At 35.8% G+C, this 21,190-nt stretch overlaps 1 protein-coding gene across 1 annotated transcript in view; it reads left to right on the forward strand.

The window, feature by feature from the left end:
• LOC150106699 (sister chromatid cohesion protein PDS5 homolog A-like) overlaps positions 1–21,190 on the forward strand; it is a 670,786-nt gene that overhangs the window by 17,207 nt on the left and 632,389 nt on the right. The window lies entirely within an intron of this gene.

Genomic DNA, 21,190 nt, shown 5'->3' on the forward strand with positions numbered 1-21,190 from the left:
CATCATCAACTGCTCTTAATCTCTCCATGAAGTCACATTCACAAGATTGAAAGATCTTTATGAACTGCTCATTAAGTATCTCCACCACACATTCTGCAACAGCTGTCTTTATACCATTTCCTCCAATCGATGTCATCCTTCCATAATCATTCTTTCTTTTGCTGCTTACATATCGATAGAACTCCCTAGGATTCTTTTTGGCTTCATTAGCTAACTGCTGTTCATATCTCTCTTTAGCTACTCTCACCAACCAAGTCACCCTCCTTGCCTGGTCTTTGTAGACCTCATGAAATTGGTTACTTCCACTTCTCTTATGCTGCCTCCACAATGCCCTTTTTCTCTGTATTGCATGCTTAATCTCTTTATTCATCCATCTCACACCTACCTTATTTAACCTTCTCACCCATGAGAGAGTTAAATATTTAGTAGATGCAATGTCATTTAGACATTGCATCTACTAAATAGTTTTTGAAAATCCCCCAAGCTGCATTGATCTCTTTTCCAGCTAACTCCTCATTCCATGCTACACCTGCAAGCTGTTTCCTGAGCTCTTCATAATCACCCCCTTATAGTTCCACATATACCCTTTTTTCACAGGGGTCCTTGCACTGCTGGCAACCACCCAGGTAATCACCTCATGGTCACTTTCACCAATTGGTGGATGATTTGACACCTCATTGATAATTCAATCCTCCGATGAGATGACCAAATCCAAGACCCTTAATCCTCGTGTGCCCTCTGTTACATACTGTCTGAGGTAGTTATCCCTCAAAAACTCAAGAAACTCATTTTGTTTACTTCCAGTTGCTATCTCTTCATTCCAGTCTATATTGCCATAATTAAAATCACTCATAATGATCATCCTTTCCTTATTTGCTTGGCTTATTTGACTATACATTTCACTATCACCACCATCCACATTACCAGGTCTATAACAACATCCCACCAAGTATTTGATTCTGTTCACCTCTATCTCACAGCATACTGCCTCAAAACCACTGGCCCTATTTCCCTCTTGCATCTCTATCTTGTATGGACATAACTCTTTCTCTATCATCAATAGCACTCCCCCTCCCTTTTTACCCCTTCTATCCTCACGAAACACATCATACCTTTCCATCTCTATTCCTGTCAGGATGTCGTCCTCATCTAACCATGTCTCACTTATTCCGACAATCTCTGGGTGCACAGACGCAATTAGTGTAACCATTTCATCCGCCTTGTTTCTTATACTTCTAGCATTGGTAAACAAACACAACAATTCATTTCTGGATCTACAGCTAGTTCCACTGATACCACTCACTCGATGTGATCTCTCCATGCTGGACTGGGGCCATTTCCCTTTCTGCTTCTTCATTTTAGAACCCTTTGCAATTCCATCTGTTTCATCTTGATCCCTGGTCATCCCATTACTTTCCTGCCTACACATGCTCTCACCTCCTCTTGGAGCATCCACCTTTCTCACGCTGTGTACCCCTGTCCACCCTGAGCCTCCCCATTTCCCTGCTCCTCTTGCACACCCATTCTGTCATTTTCTATACTCATACCACTCACTTCCCCATTCATTTCCACTTCTTCAATCTCTCCTGTCTTACTCTCCTGCTCTTCCAAATCACTCCTCTCTCGATCTGATTCATTCTCTCTCTATTCACTTCTCTACTTTCCAGCAGCAGTCTCTCCAAGCGACTCACACCATAACCACTCAAATGCAGTCTATCGCTCCCATACAGCTCACTTCGTCCCTCAAACTCATTCCACACATTAACAAACTGTACTCCCATCTCCTCACACATTTCAGCCAGAATATCATTCATAATTCTTGCTCTCTGCCTCATTTCACCACAATCATACCTAGGCAACACACTGATTACCCTTCCTGTCACACTATTCTCTTTTATCTTTCCAAGCAGTCTCCTGACATTCATTTTGACACGCTCTTTGTTCTCTCTCAAATCATTTGTACCAATTAATACAATTAACTCTTTTGCTCGCTCCCGCATCATATTCAATGCCTCAATCACTCGACTCATTTTACTGCCTGGAAAACATACCTTGTGCATTTTATCCTCTAGCACACCTTTAATAATGGAGTCGCCATACAACGCCACTCGCTCATCTTTCGTTAACTCTTTCATGCAATCATGATTTATTTTAATAGTTTTGACCTGAATTCTCTTAATTTCATTCCGCATCCATTTCATTTCTTGCTTCATGCAATCCAATTCACCTTCCTAACCTCACGACACATTCTCTCTATCATTAAATCTTTCTAACTTTCTAACTCTCGACCCCCTCTTTTCACTTTCCCTCTCATTCATCCTTCTTTGTTTCGGTCCAACATACGTCTAACTTTCACTATCATTCTTCTCACTTTCACTCGCATTTATCTTTCTTTGGTTCAGTACTTTCGTTCCAACATGCGTCCAACTTTCGCCATCATTCATTCTTTTTTCGCTATCATTTATTCTTTCGATTTTTTTTACTTGTGATTTCTGCATCACGCCATTTCTACTTTCATTCGTTCTCTCAATTTCGTTTCTTTCCGCCTCAGTTTCGTCCCTTTTAACATCCGTTACGGTTGCCAAATCGCTCTTTTTCTTTTTTCCTGATTTTTTAACATTTTTTCACCTCTCTTTCTCACCATGCTTCTCTTTCAAACATGCACTCGTGACACAATCGGTACTAGCACTTTCTGTCATCAATTTCATATTCGCATTCATCAGTTCCTCGTTCTGGTCACATTTCGCACACACCCTTCTTCCATCTGCACTAAACATCCACAAATCATTTATGTAATCGAAGGAATACATATAGCAGACCTCACATTTAACGAAACGACTGAAATCTAAATTAAAATCATGGAATGACAATGCCATCGCCATTTTTTTTTTTTTTTTCTCTGCAGGTTACTAGGTCTAATGATAACGATTTCGTAATTTAGTTTAGGCAAGAAAAAAAACCCCACACTAATAATATCGGTAGCGTACAACGTTTACAGCCACTCTTACTTAAACAATTACGCATATATACTTAATTATTCCTAGTAAAACTTATCTGAATCAGGAGCTCTTCAAATCGCGTCTGCAGCGCTTGGCCCACTAACGCCCTGACCTCTTCAACACATTATGCCATTAATTAAACAGAATCTACCATCTGTACACACACACAATCTAGGCTATTAACATAAAGCAATCTACTTACAAACTCACTATATCATTGCACAGGCCTGGATTCTTAAGGGTGAATTCTGCTGGTTCCTTTCTTAAACTTACGATCGTGCACTATCCGTCGGTAGTTGTCTGGCAATTTCCTCCCTTGTAACAGTACTGCATTTCTTTGGTGATGTCAGGAACTTTTTCGGCTGCGACAAATCAGGACACACGTGGATCGGTACATTCATCGAAGAATTTTACGGAAGGAAATCTTGAAATACGGTCTCTGCTGCCAGCGAATTCTCCATGATTTCTGGGACTCTGACTCATCCTCTCCTTGAAAAGCTTGCCACAGGAACAAAAATAGAGAGAGAGAGCTTTTGCCCCTCAATCTCCATCTTTTATATCATTTGCTGTCCCTTGGCCTTCCTTCCAAAATTCCTGGATTTACTGGAGGCTCCCTTACGTCATTCACGCTTATGTTAGGGCCCATGTAAAATCGATATAGGTGAAAAATATTTCTATTTTTCACCACAAGAGATTTTACAACCTTACTAGGATGATATATCCTTGCAAAGTGGTCACTCATTAACTCAACTATTTTATCCACTTCTGCCTTCTCGTGATCCATCATCACTCATTAAGGTTAATCTTTCTAGTCATTCTTCCTTTTACTTCCACACAATGAAAGAACTCTTTGGGATTTCCTTTGGCTTACTCAGCTAGATTCTTCTCATAATCTGATTTTGCTTTCCTTGCCATGCTAGTCACCTTTCTTGCCTGAACCTTGTAATGTTCATGAGTTTGCTGATCGCCTTTCTCTTTATATACCCTCCACAGTATTTTCTTTTTCTGCAGCTTCTGCTTAATGATATCACTCATCCATCTAACTCTTACCCGATTAACCCTCCTTAACCTAGGTATACAATTTAATACTGCTTCCTCTAGATGATCCTTAACTCATCCCATTCACTACTAACATCCTTACCCTCCAGTCTTTTATGCCATGGTAGAGGTTTAAGCTTCTTCCTAAGCATGTCAGAATCACCTGCCTTATAGTTCCACAAATACCCCTTCTTAATAGAATATTCCTCATGTTTTACAATTTCCCAAGTCAAGACCACATGATCACTTTCACCAGTTGGAGGCAATGTTGTCACCTTGGTTATGGATATCTCTTCTGATCCTGTGACCAGGTCCAATACTCTCCCATGTCTAGTTCTCTCCATCATATGCTGCCTTAAGTAATTATCTCTCTCAGCAGGTGTGTAAATTCTATTTCCTTCCTGCCATGTGATCTTTCTTCGTTCCAGTCTGTATCGCCATAGTTGAAGCCCCCCCCCCATACTAATCACTCGACCTGTATTAATTTGGCGATGATGCCTTCAGATCATCTGTGGGACTCTCTGGCCTATAGCAACAATCAGTTGTATATTTTGTCTTACTGGACTTAACCTCTCACCAGACTGCTTCAAATGAACAAACATTTTTTGGCTGCAATTTATCCACTATCATCAACAGCAGTATCCCTTTCCCCAATCCTATCTTCCCTGATAATATTAAACACTTTACATTCTATCCCTGTAGCTACATCATCTGCTGTTAGCTAAGTCTCACTAATACCTACAACTTTTGGCAAGGTTGCACTAAACAATGCCAAAACCTCCTCTCTCTTGTTCCTGATATTTCTGGCATTAGTATATAGAAACTGCAGCATCTCTTTATGCTCCAGCCATCTTTACTTCCTGAATTGACTACCCTATTCAATATGTTTTCTTGAGAAACTATCTTCTGCACTTGGTCAGTTTTACACTTACTCACCCCTCATGGGTGCCTTCACCTGCTTCCACTGTAATTGCTTAAGTTTTCCTGAATTTGCACTTAGTCTGCTTGATGAACAAAGCTCTCACCAGACACCTAACACCAAAACCATTTAGATGCAGTTCATCAGCATTGCACAAATCCTTCTTTCTGTCAAACATAGACCACAGATCCACAAATCCTATATCATTCCTTCTGCACAGCCTAGATACAGACTCATTAGCTAACAATGCCCTCCTCCTCAGTTTTCCTCTATCATGGTGTGATAGCAGACTTACAATCTTTACCTTCTTGCTCTTCAGTTTTGCCTCTTCTAGCAACTCTTTTACATCCTCCCTCATAGAACACTTCTTGCCTCAGGCAATTAGCATATAGCTTGCAATTATGTAAGTTATTTGCATGAATGTTGACCACATTAACTTGACTGAACATAACAGCATTCTCCAGTGGCTAGTTTGCACTCCATCATACAGCCTTTTTTTTATGCCAGCTAAGGAAATCAATACTCTATCACTATCTGCAATTGTTTAATGTACACAGAGCAAGCACTCTGGTAATCATTAGCAGTCTTGTCAGTATAGAAACAGAATGGCTGTTGTTCTTGCTAGGCTCCTCATAGGTCAGTCATAGTACACATTCTTATCTACTGAGGAGTAATGATATATATATCCACCTATGTGTGAGCAATGCAGCACTCAACTTACTATTTGCCATATCCTGGTGGAGTGCCAGCACTTCACTTGAGAAAGGAATATAATTTTTACTAATCTGGCTGAACCATATATACTCAGGCACATCTTGTCATGCTCAAACAAATTGCATGAAGTTTTTAACTTTTTACAAAGAACAAATTTGTGTACCCTCAAGGGGTCTTCAGGCTACTATGACAGCACTATATGATTAAGTTTATATTATTATTAATCTCCTGTCAACAATTTCCCTTAAATTAGTTTATTACTTGTCAACAATCCAATATTGGCATACTTAGCATTTCAGTCTTCTAAGGCTATTCTAACTAATTCATTCCACCTAGACCTTTGCACCAAACACTTGTTTTGCCAACCTTTCATCTCCCATCCTGTGTAAGTGGCCATACCACCTGAGATTAACTCTGCTCGCATATTCTTGAATGTTAGCAATGTCAAGTTCTAATATCTTCATTTAATATGCTTCTGCTATTGATGCCATCTGTTTGTTTGGGCACTTAATATTTCTCAGAACTATCATATCCATGGTCTCAGTCTTTGATCAAGTGCTTTATTTCTAACCAAACTCTTAGATCCATAACTTAAGTGGTTTGAACAGTGTCTTGTGTACTGCTAGTTTGGTGTTTTGGCTAATTTCTTTCTTATTCCATATGAATTGATTTATTCCATATGAATTTATTCAACTGGCTCCCCACTATACCAACTTTGCTTATTCTGTTGTCTGTTTCTAAATTTAATTTGCCATCTTCACTAAAAACTGTGCTTAAATAGCTGAAATCTATGTTCCTGCATATTTTCATAGTTTTGCTTCTTTTTTGTTGCTGATTTTCATGCCAAATTTGTTACAACTGTTATTCAATTTAGTTAGAGAAGTCTGGAGACTTGTACTGGATGTGTTTAGGAGTTCATCATCATCTTTTTAAAGCAAAGAGCTAAGTTTGATATCTCTAATTCTGATATCAGGTTTAATGCCACTTTCTTTCATAATGTAATCCATATAGATGATGAATAAGTGTGGAGATAATGTGCATCCTTGTCTTACCTCTGATTTTACATCAAACCATCAACTTGTATTTCTTTCAATTTTAACTACTGCCTTACAGCCTAAATATGAACTGTGTCTTGTCCTGTATAGTGTTCCATTTACCCCATATAATTGTAATGTTTTGAAAAACTTTTTTCTGAGCACACCTTGTCGTATGCCATTTCCAGATCTACAAAACTTAAGTGTAAATTCTTATCATATTCCCATAATTTCTGAGCTATTTGTCATAATGTGAACACTTTATCTTGACAACTTATTTGGCCTGAACCCAGCCTTGTTCTTCTCCAAGTTTCTCTTCTGCAATCTTTCTCAACCACTTTTCAAGCATGCTTGCATAAATCTTATGTGGGACACTTATTAGAGAAATTCCTCTGTAATTCTCACATTCAGCTTTATTCCCGTTTTCATGGATGGGAACTATAAGGGCTCTACTCCAATCGTCTGGAATTTGACCTTCTGACTAGACTCTCTGAATTATGCAATGTAGCCATTGCAGAACTTTTACATATATAAGCATTTCTAGATATCATCTACTATAGCTACCCTTTTTTTTTTTTTGATGGCATTTTCTACCTCATGTATTGATATGTACTCCTTTTTGCAATCCTCTTGAAAATTTTCTACTTCTACTGTTCTGTCAATGCTTGTTTTGTTTAACAGCCTTTCAAAGTAAATACTCCAGACATCTAGACATTTATTACTCCAGATATTTATTCAACTTGCTCCTCACCATACTAGCTTTGCTTATTCTGTTTTCTGTTTCCAAATTTACTTTTCTGTCTTCACTAAAATCTGTGCCTAAAGAACTAAAGATGACATGTAAACTGAAGACATTTATCTGTCGTTTTCATGACATCTTTGATTCCTTTTACAGTACTGTTTCCTCCATTTCTAAGCTTTTCAGTAGCTTTCCAAACATTTTACCACCTTATATTCATACCAAAGTTCTCCCATGACTTTTGTTTAGCTACTTTTACACATAGCTTAGTTCTCTTATATTTTTCTGTGTATTCTTTTAGGGCATCTGCTAATTATTTGCTAGGAACTTTCAGTATGCTTTCTTGTCCAGGACTACCGCTTCTTTAACATCTTGAGTCCACTATGGTGTTCTTATTTTTCTATCCTTGCATACAACTTCACCACATATTTCCTGAGCTGAATCAATCAGTCAATGTTTTCTTCATACTTAGCCAGTGACACTCTGAAGTTTGGTTCTTGTTTACAAACTGTTTCATTTTTCTTCAATAATGTTTGTATAGTTGAGTCTACAGTTTACCTGTAAAAGCTGTTCAACTTTAATTTTTTTTAAAACTTTCTGACATATTGTGCTTTTCGATGTGGTATCCATTCTTATCCTACTTAGCACTAAGTATTGGTCACTTCCAATTTCAAATCCTCTGTATGCTCTTGTATCCTGAACCAGCATAAGCATCTTTATGTTGAAGCATAGTGTTATTAATGATTAGTTGAGGAATTTTTTGATTCATTAGAATAGGCAACTGACATTAAAAAAAATGGAAAAAATGGGCCTTGTTGGAAATCTAAACAGGAGAGTAGAAATCCAGCAGATACCATTATTATTAGCCTTGCTCTTTTCTCCAAATGTTCCTGCAACATTTCTCTATGCCTGGTGGGAATCATTTCCTACTCTCCTGTTTAGATCTCCAATAAGGACCACTTCTTCAATTTTCTTTATGTCAGCTGCCTGTCTCTAATGAATCAAAAAATTCTTCCACTTCTTTCTTAGAAGAACATTCTCTGGGCCATAGGCACAAATAAGTTTCATTGTGCATTTCCCCATTTTGAAGTTTGGCCATATAGCTCTACTTGGAACTGCCTTTCGTTCTAGAAGTTTATTTTCATATTTGAATGTTGGATGTTATTGCTACCCCTTTTCCTTGATCAATGTCGCCTGAGTATAATGTGCTGTACTTATTATTTAGTAAGATCTCACTTGTTTTTGTTTCTTTGTCTCAGTCCAGTATACAATACAGACCAGTTTACAATAAAACTTATAAATTAATAAAATTGTATTTCTATTATAAAATGACCAAATATGTATAATTTAAATAGTTTAATGAAACGCAAAGTTCGGTGCATGGAAAGAGAAAAATGCAGAAAGGCCAAACTTTTGAACCACCTAACGTTCCTTAAACGTTGCAGGGAATTCTCCATCATTCCAAAGTTCCTCATAGTCAGAGGTCATATCAACTCAATATCAGCTAAAAAAATTTATCTATGCACTTCATTGGCGCTTGTAAGAGAAAGGATTCAACACACGAGATACGAACTTAATAAAAGTGATATTAATTGCCGCAAGTTCTTTGATGAAATTTCCAACAATTTAGAATACACTATATGGAATCAATTAGATCAAATGATACAATTCAGTTACGAAAAAACTTTCAAACTTTATAAGGACAAACAAATTAGGAAATTCAATGAACTGTACAAGAAAAAATATCGGACACAAAACAACCTCCCGGATGACAAAGTGATTTTCAATTTGTCAAATCATAGCTTCACAAAAAATGAATCTGACATTCTCAAAAAAGGTTTTAATTTCGCAATTACGCCCAAACACATTCCTAAAATGGATTTTATGTGTGAAGAAAAAGGCCTATATCCACTACCACAAAACGTGGCCGACACTATTAGATTCAAAAGTACAATAATCCTAGCCAAAGCCAAACAACCTGTTCTCAACACGTCTCCTTATGATAGAAAGGCAATTCTCAACTTGAAGAAAAACAAAGATATCATTATTACAAAAGCTGATAAGGGAAATTCTACAGTTTTCCTCAACTCTAAAGATTATTATGATAAGTTAAACGTATTGCTATCAGACAACTCCACTTATAAGATCCTAGACAGAGACCCTACAATAAAAAATCATAATGAAACAAACCAACTAATCAGAAATTGTAACATTTGGCCAGAAGAAGTGAAGAGAACACTAAAATCCTCACTTCCTATCACTCCAACACTATATTGGGACACCTAAAATACATAAACAGGATATACCTCTCCTTCCAATAGTTGATGGAAGATCATCACCAGCTTACCTTTTGGCAAAGCATCTTGCAAACTTATTAAATAATAAAATAAGATGAACAGAATCCTATATCAAGAATAGTCAACATTTCGTAAATAAACTCCAAGCCATTAAGATTGCACCAACAGACATACTAGCCAGTCTAGATGTTGTATCCCTTTTCACCAGTGTACCAGTAGAAGAGGTAATAAACATCATCCAAGATCTCTTTCCTCTAGACATCACACAGATGTTTAGACACTGCCTTCAATCTAATTTCTTCAAGGTTAACAATACCATATACCAACAATTAGAAGGCCTAGGAATGGGAAGCACACTATCGCCATCTTGTGCAGACCTTTTCATGGAAAAAACTCGAAAAAGAAATTCTCTCTGCAATCTCTCCGAGACCATCTACATGGTGGAGATATGTTGACGATATCTTCATCATATGGCAAGACAGCTTAGATAACCTAAAATTGTTTGTGGATAAAATCAACTCAATACATAGCAAGATAAAATTCACTCTGGAAGTGGAAAACAACAACCAACTGCATTTTTTAGATATCTTGATAAAAAAACAACCTAACAGTGTCAAATTTTCCATTTACAGAAAGCCCACAGATACTGGAAGATATCCTCATTATACTTCAAACCATCACAAGACACACAAACTGAGCATTATCCACATGTTGAAACATAGAGCCAAAAAGTTTATATCAGAAGAGGAGGATACACAGAATGAACTCTCACTAATAGCCAACACATTATCACAAAATGGATATCCTTAAAACATCATCAAAAAATATCTATACAATGACAACCCCAGACAAGAAGAATCCCACTGTCAGCACATTTCTACTGTAGTGATACCTTTCATCAAGTCATTTTCTTATCAAATAGCAAGAATACTAAGAACCCATAACATCAGAGTGGTCCTCAAACCAACCACCAACATCAGACAAGTTTTAGGATCCCCAAAAGATAAAGTGCTGTTCTACAAATATCCAGGAATATATTACATTCCCTGTTTCCGTGGTCTTGCCTACATCGGACAAACTTCACGAAGTTTAGAAATTAGACAAAAAGAACATGTTGGTGATGTAAACCACAACAGAAGCATCTCTTCCGGCTTAGCACATCATTTCTGTACATCTAACCACACGATAGATTGGCAAAACAGCTCCATGCCATATCTCGATGACGACTACAGGCATCGTTTATTTAAGGAAGCCACAATAGTGTCAATAACCGGCGGAAACCTCAACAGAAATCAGGGTGTAATTCTAAACAGTTCGTGGAAAAACTTGATCCTCTCTCTCAATCAATCTGAACTACAGCTAGCCAGTAATCACATTACACGTCTACAATGCATGCGTGATAATGAATAAGAACAATAAGTCCTCTCTGTCATGCGAAACGTGTAACCATAGCTACTAGTTGGTTTACAACGTTTTTTATGTTCCTTTCAATTTGCATTTACTAGTTTTCATATCTCCGTAAACGCCTTGAAAAAGCCAGACAATTTGCTGGCGAAACTGGTAGGTTTTAATGTAAGTTTTATTGTAAACTGGTCTGTATTAATAAAATTGTATTTCTATTATAAAACGACCAAATATGTATAATTTAAATAGTTTAATAAATTAATATTGTAATTATTATATAAAAACTATTATTATATAGAAAAATATGTATATAATTTTACAACCAACTATTGTTGTTATAGTAAGCGAAATAAGATCGTACCGCAAAAGCGGTAGTATTTGAAACTACTCTAAGATATATAACAATATCGTACAACATAGTGTTAAATAGGGAAAAGTACATTTTAAAACAGGTACTTTTTAAAATAATTTTAAGGTGTTTTTTTGATTTTAGTTTATGATTTTATGAACAAGTAAGTATATACACGTACTGTCATGGCAATTTTTTTATGTAACATTACTTGCAAAACATCTTTAAAAATATATTTTGTAAACTGGCGTTAGGTTCTTCGACATCAGAATTTTTCTTCAATAGCAGTTTTCAATCTATATTACATTTATTTATTTTCTAATGTTATCTATTTTAGATATTTCTTTTATCAGGTAAGTAATTTTGTTTTAATTTATTAACTTATTTTTATAATTAACAAAATAAACAAAATATCGATAAACAATAAAACAATATAATTGACATAATAAAAGAGGACCTGAAAACCAAATCACAACAAGTGACGCCAAACTGGACAGAATTGTTCGGACTCTCCCAGGACAGACAGGAGTGAAAAGAGTTCATTCGGCATCATCATCCACATAGATGATGGAAGAGAGAAGAAGAAGAATTAAATCTATCGTATTTAATTCTAGAGTATGAGTAGTCGTGAGAGAGATTATTATGGAAGAAAATACCCAAGTGGGCATGAAAAATGAAAGCGAAAACAAGAAAAAGAAGTGGCTGAGGAACGTCAAAGAAATTCACTTTAAATTTATGAAGTTGAACTCATATATTTGTTCAGATATATCAGTTGATAATGGGAGTTCTGAAATAACTACAAACAGTTCCTTGGCTTCAACATTAATTAATAACAAGAGTTCTGAAATACTCAAAGGAAGCGGAGAACATGATGCATTTGGTCAAACAATGAGTATTGAACATCCTAAAACTGAGACACCAGAGGAAGGTGAACTATTTACTATTGATGATCCAGCAACATGGCCCAAAATTTTGAACAACGCAACACTAACACAAATTGTACAACGTGGTCCACCGTCTCCTCCGACTAAAAATGATTTTCCAAAAGATGACAACAAGAGGTGTGTTTCCACAGCTCACTATGTTAGGATAATTGCAAACGGAGAGAAGCAAAACAGAAGATGGCTCGTATATTCAAACTCTTCCAACTATATTTTTTGTTTTTGTTGCAAATTATTTTCTTCTGATAATAATTTTTTATCTAGTGATGGCTTTTCTGACTGTCGACATGTAAGTAAAAGATTAAAGTCGCATGAACAAAATCCAGTGCACATGAAATGCATGTATTCATGGACCCAAATGGAATGTAATTTAAAAAATCACAATACAATTGATCAGACAAATCAAAATGTCATCAAATTTAAAGCAGAATGGTTAAGAAATGTTTTAAGACAAATAGTAGCAGCAATTCTTTATTTATCCGAACATAATTTAGCTTTTAGAGGTAATTTTGATACTTTGTACACAACCCATAATGGTAATATTTTTGGAATCATAGAATTAATTGCAGAATTTGATCCACTTTTAAAAGATCATTTAATGCGCTGTTCAGAAAAAAAAATTATAGGTAAGAAACAAAATTCGTATCTATCACCATTGTGCAAAATGAATTAATTGTTGATATGGGAACCAAAATTCAACAAAATATTGTAAATATGATACGACAGGCAAAGTACTATTCAATAATTCTCGATTGTACTCCTGATGTTAGTCATGAGGAGCAAATTTCAGTAAATTTTAGATTTTTACATATATTTGAAGCAGATATTGAAATTCATGAACACTTTTTGACGTTTTTAACAACTAATGACACTACTGGTAAAGGTATATATGAAAATATAAAATCACGTTTGAATAAATTAAATCTTAAATTGTCAGATTGTTGAGGGCAAAGGTATGATAACGAAGTGAATATGAAAGGAGTATATAAGGGAGTCTGCGCTTACATTTTAAATGAAAACGAAAAGGCATTTTATATTCCTCGTGCCTGTCATAATTTAAATTTGATTTTAGGGAATGTCGCAAAATCATCAATTATAGCAATACATTTTTTTTTTAATGTTATACAAAAAAATATATACATTATTTTCTGCCTCAACTTCACGTTGTGACATATTAAAGAAATTTGTTAAGCAATTAACAAATTTCTTTAATATGTCACAACGTGAAGTTGAGGCAGAAAATAATGTATATATTTTTTGTTAACTCCAAAATTGTTATGTGATACAAGATGGGAATGTAGAATAGAATCAGTTAGAGCTGTACGTTTTCAAATTCCAGAATTTTTAAATGCACTAAAATTATCTGTTATTATCTGTACTATAGTATTATCTGCATCAGATAATACTATCAAAGTAGAAGTGGTTTCAATATATATGAACAAATAGATTCATTTGAGTTTATACTAAGCCTTGTAATTTGGTATGAGCTTTTGTCAAAAGTTAATTTAGTAAGTAAATTTTTACAAAATGCAAAAATTCCCATAGACGTAGCAACTAAGCATATTAAAGCGTTAGTACAGTACTTTGAAGAGCATAGAATATCAGGATTTGATAGCTGATTTGAGATTGCTAAAGAACTGTCAAATCTATTAGAAATAGAAATTAAATTTAAAGAAAGTCGAGTATGGCTAAGAAAAGTATTTTTTGATTATGAAACGCCTGATGAATCACACATAGGTGATAACAAAGATAATTTTAGGATAAATTTCTTTTTTGTAATTTTAGATACTGCTCTACAATCTGTCAAAAAAAGATTTAAATTGTATGAAATTCACCAAAAATCATTTGGATTTCTTTATGATATGAAATTAATAAGAAAAATTACAGAAAATGAATCTAAATTTTACGAATTAATTATTTTTAGAAATATTGTTCCAGAAGATGCACCCATTAATATTTTAAAATTCATAATTGCAAATAATTTGTCAGATATTTATCCAAATATTACTACGACATTTAAAATATTATTGACCAGTCCATTTATGGTCGCATCAGCAGAAAGGTCATTTTCCAAATTAAAATTAATAAAAACCTATTTGCGATCTTCTATGTCTCAAGAACGTTTGTCGTCCCTGGCAATAATATCTATAGAGCATGAAATTGCAAAAAATTTGAATTTTGATAGTGTTATAAATAATTTTATTGATAAGCACATTAGGTTAAATAAAATTTAATATATTAAGATTTCTTTTAAATCTTATAAGTTGTTATACATATATTTTATTCTTTATAGTAAAAATGGATATTTTTTTCATATTTTTATATTATTATTTATATTATTAAATAAATCATTGTTCTGGCATATGATAATGTGTACTTACATAATAAAAGAATATATCATGTACATACAAACACATTTATTTTTTAACTAATTTTTTCCCATTACTTAAATTGATGTTGAAGAGCATACTTGTTTATTTATGTACATAAATATTTTTCATATTTGATTTAATTAATTAACAAGATATTCTTCCATTTAAAATTTCCATATACAAGTTAGTAACACAAATGTTACTAGCTTTCAGGGGCCCCGCTTTTCGATTTCACACAGGGCCCCGCAAAATGTAGAAAATTGTAGAGAAAATTGTAGCCTGTTGATATGTTTCTTAAAGAGTGTGAGGTTGTACTCAGTGAGAAAAACAGTATGGGGAAGATGGTTTCAAAGAATAGAGTTGAATGGAATGAAGGAAGCTAATAAGTTAGTCTGCTTTATTCAAAGCTGGACAGTGTATGGGTGTTGGCCAGTGGCTGCTCTAGTTCTTCTGTGATTTGAAGAAAGTAGAGGAATGATAGCAGCTCTACACTGTCCAGCTTTGAATACAGCAGACTAACTTATCAGCTTCCTTTATTCCATTCAACTCTATCTTTTGGAACAATCTTTCCCATACTGTTTTTTCCACTGAGTACAACCTCACACTCTTTAAGAAACATATCAACAGGCTACAATTTTCTCCTTAATCACCTCCCCACATATAGCACTGTAGTATTACTTGTGACCTTTCACGTTTGTTGTGAAAGGCCATAAGTAATTCAGTGGAGCAATGCCAATGAAAGTACCTATAGAACAGGTTCAGCGCTGAAACAGAGCGGCTATGATAAAGTGACTGAAGGTGGGGGGGGTCTGTGAGGGAAATGTCATCTATTAAGCAGATTGCCCTCTTCTAAATATCATCAAGAGGTCTTGGGTGCTCCACCCCAAATGTGGAACAGTACTCCAAGGTTGGATGGATCTGAGACATAAAGTGTTAGGAGTTGAGAAGAAATGCAATAATGTTTATAATGGAAAAGAACACCAAGCATTTTAGAGCCTAAGGAGGCTATGTAAGTAACATGTTTGTGCCAGGATAAACTGGATGTGACAGTCAGTCCAAGAAGAGAAAGTTGATCTTGAAAGGAAACTGGAACATTATCAAAAATGAGTGGGGATGAGGTAGGATTTTTCTTGCGGGTAATAGAACAGGCTTAAGTTTTTTTAGCATTGAAATTTACTGAGTTGTCTTCACCCCATTTCAGGATGTTAAGGAGGTCAGTGTTCAAGTCACTGGTTATGGAAGATCTTGAGGCATCTAACATTAGGGTACTGCAGGGTTTATTGAATGAGGAAGAGGAATGAAGAGTACTCTATACTGTCATCACTGAAGCTGTGAATATGATTTGAAGACAGAGAAAGGAGGTCATTGATGTTAAGGAGGAAGAGTGTGGGTGAGAGCACACCCACACTCTTCCTTCTTAACCCTGAGGCGCTCCAGTATTGATGGAGAAATCTGATGAGAGGATGCCATCCACCATGACACACATTGAATGACCAGTGAGGAAGCTGGCAATCCAATCATAGGATGTAGAAGGGAGGCCATAAGATGGTAGCTTGTTCAGGAGGTCTCAATACCTAGATACCTAAATATCTAGAGGTTTCTTCAAATCTTTCCATGGTCTAATTTATCTTTTATTATTACTTGTGCACTGCTATAACATTTGGAATGGCACAGTATGATCTTTACTGTCCTTGCATCAGTAAATCACAAACCAACTAACAAACAAATTGGCTAGCTCACCATCAGTTGAAAAAGTCTGTAATGAATCTCATCATGACGAGAATTGAACTTGGGTCTTTTCCATTCTTCTTCTTCCAGTCACCAGTCTTCAGAGTTTCCCATTCTTCAATGTTCCTGTCATTTTTTTCCCCTGCTGGATCATGTTTTTTGAGAATGTTTCCTTAGCAGTCTTTGCAAGGTTTACTTATTACACAGTTCTGTCTTGTGCATTCTCTTGATGAATGCATATTTGATGGTGGAACATTAAGAATTGTCAAGCTTTATATCAAACAGTATAAAATAATGTATTTCTCATGGCATAAAACACTTTGTAATTCATATTGATCAAACTTTGTAATAAATGTTTGTCTAGAAAAACCCTATCCTGATATTTGCTTTGTAATAATGAGAATTTTGCATAAAGAAGTCCTCAGATTCTTCTGAGGACTCCTTGCTGGAAGACATTTCTTAATTCTGCACACTACTTAATTCTCCATCTACAAATACTATCATCTACACCGAATGCTACTATCAGCTATCTGCACACAACACCACTGCCAATCATCTGCACAGTGGCATCTACTTTCCCAATAATAGTATTATTTTTTCTTAAATTGCTTGTGTTTTCTGGCCAATTTGCCTGGATGCAGGATGAAAACCTCAGTTTCCAGGAGGAAAAAATCCTGCTATGGATTGGCTAACTCACTTGCAGTTGAAAAAGTCTATAATGATTCCTCTCTTCACAGTGAGAATCAAACTTAGTCTTTTACATTTGAAAAGTGCATGTTCTGGCATTCTTCCATTTGAGCTATAGAGGCGGTGAGATTAATTAATCACTTAATGAGATTATTCTATATGAAAATGGAAAAATAAAGTTGCATACCATATACAATCATACCCCGACTTACGCGAATCCGGAGTTACGTGGTTTCTTATCTGTACGTATTCCTGTCCCGCTTCACGCCTCACTACTAGTCGTATCTTTCAGGTGCCTGCTGCATTTGCCAGTGTCGCACATGCTGTGAACAAGCACTGACGTGTTTCGCACGGTCTCCATTCATACATGATTTTTATAGTCTACAAACCTTGCGATTGTTTAATGTTATGTTCTTGATAAAAATTTTATCACATAAAAAGTAATAATGTCATCCAAAAGAAGCAAGTCTGATTCTTCTACTGCTAGCAAGAAAAGAAAAGCATTGACTTTGGAAACAAAACTCAACATTATTAAGGATTTTGAAGGCAGAATGAAAATTTGTGAGCTAGCAAAGAAGTTCGATCTACAGGAATCCACAGTAAGAACAATCATAAAAGAAAGGTTTACAGATTTTGGAAGACATAGATTCTAACGAGGAATGAATTGTAGGAACAAGGCAAGGAATAAAAAAATCATTAGCTTGCTATGAAGAAATTTTGCGTGATAAGAAAAAGATATTATACTGTCAGATGAATCTATTAGATTTTATGAACCCATCGACATCGAAATAACTTTCTTTTTTTTTATGTATGAAAAACTACAATTATGATCATATTTCTTAAAAAATATAGGTGTTTTTGTAAACCTTTGGTCCCAATTGTATGTTTGTATATATAAATTTCATGCAAAATTATATCCCGAGTTACGCGAATTCGACTTGCACACTTTTTGTTGGTCCCACCTACCGCGTAACTTCGGAGTTTTACTGTAGTAATATTTTTGTTCTTCAAAAAAAAAAAAAAAGGTGTGTTTCCAATGAGTTGTAAGGTCAGTACAACATTTATGCTCTTTGGTTTGAAAGACTGGTTAGAATTCTGTTATGTGATGAACCTTAATAGTGTTTTTCATATGGAGGTGGCTGAATTTTCTCTTCTGAAAATTTTCATTACACAAAATGCAAAACAAGAAACAAACACATGCAGTTAACAGATAATTAATTCCATGTGCCTTCTAGCCTCATATCCTTAAATGCTTTGCCTGTAAACAATAAATTACATGATAACCAAAGTAATTAACTTTAATGAAATGAAAGTACAGATATTTTGTACTGAAAATTATAGTACATCATCAGTGTGTAGAAACAAGCAAATCAAAGAAACGGGAATACAAGGTACATGCAGCATTCGGTGGTTTACCAATTAAAAACTTGCCGTGTGCTAGAAATTAATATTAATAAATAATATTATTAAAAACTTTTTAGTGATGTTAACTTGCTCCACCTTTGCAACGAGTTTCCCGGTGTTGTACCACCTTACCCCAGTCCTGAAGATACTTTCAGGTGCAAACTTTGTTTGCTCACACTTGGATAAAGGATTAAACTAAATTTATTATAGTCTAACCAATTGAAAAATAAACTTTCAACATCTTTCTCTAAATCCAGAGTAATTTAATAAAAAGGTGGCACACCGTTTGGCAACTCCTATAGGTAGAGATGACCTGGCTAATTCTTCTGCCTGGCTCCCACTGAAGAGACCTCAATAAAGGTCGAGACTAGTCTGAGTAGTGGCCCTTCCCTTAATGCATAACATTATACATATCCGCAAGGAGATGTGTTTTGCATTATGGGAGATACTGAGATAGGAGTGATGTTAGCTTGCTCCGCCTTTGCAACGAGTTCCCTAGGGTGTTGTACCACCTTACCCCAGTCCTGAAGATACTTTCAGGCACAAACTTTGTTTGCTCACACTTGATAAAGGATTAAACTAAATTTATTATTAAAAACTATTTTTGATGGTTACATAAAATAATCTTTCAAACTTTTGGGGGAGAGAGACAGTTGTTCTGATTCAGATTTGGTTTACCTGTAATTCCATTCAAACCAAAGTAATGTTCAAAATCAGTTTCTAAAAAAAATACTAATAGGTTTTTTTTCTTTTCTAAATCACTTAGGGAATTGAAACAACGTAGATCCGAATATAAATTAAATAATACTTTAATAGATATTTCTGATATTTCGGCAATGTCACATTGCCATTTTCTAAAGAAACTTACAAAAAGGCAGGTGCACACAGGCACTAACAATACAGTAACTGAGAATGAAGATATGAAGCTATCGTTCTCCTAGAATAATATAAATTTTCCCTGAATCCGAAGAGAGAACCAGCACCAGCACTGAAACAAAGGAATTGCCGTTGTCTATTGGGAACTCTTTGTCTTTTACCCATGTTCAATATCTTAAAGTTGTTAACGGCCCAAAGTAAAATGTAGAGGCTGCATAAATTAAAGTGAAGTATAATTAAGGTTCTAACAGAAAGTGTTAAATTAAGGAATTAATAACTATATAGACATGAAGTACATAATATAAGCCAAGTAAGAAGAAATATAAGGAAGCGAGGACAATTTTCCCCCGATATCTCAGCCCTATTTCAGTTCACAATGAACTCAGGCTATTTCGTTTGGCAGGGAAAATTCTACAAACAAATAGAGGGGACAGCCATGGGCTCACCACTCTCCCCACCCTTGGCCAATTTCTTTATGGAGACCTTTGAGGAAAAAGCCTTAGCCTCTGCCCCACAAAAACCAACCATATGGCTTCGCTACGTTGATGATGTGTTCGCTATTTGGCCACATGGCTCTGAAACACTCCTCTCCTTCCTTACACACTTAAACAACCAACACGCCAGAATCAAGTTCACCCTGGAAAAAGAGGAAAACAACTGCCTCCCTTTCCTAGACACACGAGTCACCCGCCAGCCTGATGGAACTTTGGTTTTCTCAGTTTACAGAAAACCCACCCATACAAGCAGATACATCCACCAACAATCCCCCCCCCCTCACAACAATATGGAGTGGTAAAAACACTATACAACAGGGCTAAACTAATCTGTTCTAACGACATAGCCCTTAACACTGAACTAAATCACATCCTCAACACTTTCTCAGCCAATGGCTACCCACCCCCCCAAAAAAAAATCCAAAAAATATTAAAACCTACAAACCACATCCCCCTTCCCCCCCCTCCACAAAAAAGATTACTCTAAATCCATCATCATGCCCTACATCCGAGGCACCTCAGAAAAAATTACCAAAATTCTAAAAAAACATGACCTCACCTCCTGTTACAGGCCTTACAGAAAATTGGCATCCCTTATCTGCTCTACCAAAGACCAACCACTTCCCCTAGACCTACCTGGTGTATACCAGGTCCCTTGCAGTTGTAAACTGTCGTACTTTGGCCAAACAGGCAGGACAGCGAATATTAGAATTTCTGAACACAAGAACTACATCCGGTTTTACAAGTATAGCCATTCTGGTCTTGCAGACCATGCTCTGGATACTCGCCACAGAATACGGTGGAAGAAAGCAACAATAATACACTGGAGCAAATATAAATTCAAAAGATTATTTATGGAATCAGCCTCTGCCCTAAGAAACTCTCCAAACCTCAACAAATTTGGTTGTATGCGACTGCCCCAAATTTGGGAGGCATACATCAGCAGACCTTCAGCCCAACGGCCAAGAACGCCTACTTAGCCCGCCAGAGGGCACCATCAGGACTTCTAGGAGAACGATTGCTTCATATCTTCATTCTCAGTTACTGTATTGTTAGTGCCTGTGTGCACCTGCCTTTTTGTAAGTTCCTTTAGAAAATGGCAATGTGACATTGCCGAAATATCGGAAATATCTATTAAAGTATTATTTAATTTATATTCGGATCTACGTTGTTTCAATTCCCTAAGTGATTTAGA

This window comes from Typopeltis vanoorti, chromosome 5, assembly GCF_054136105.1.
Source record: "Typopeltis vanoorti isolate ZY-2024b chromosome 5, IOZ_Tvanoo_1.0, whole genome shotgun sequence".
Taxonomy (NCBI): Eukaryota; Metazoa; Arthropoda; class Arachnida; order Uropygi; family Thelyphonidae; genus Typopeltis; species Typopeltis vanoorti.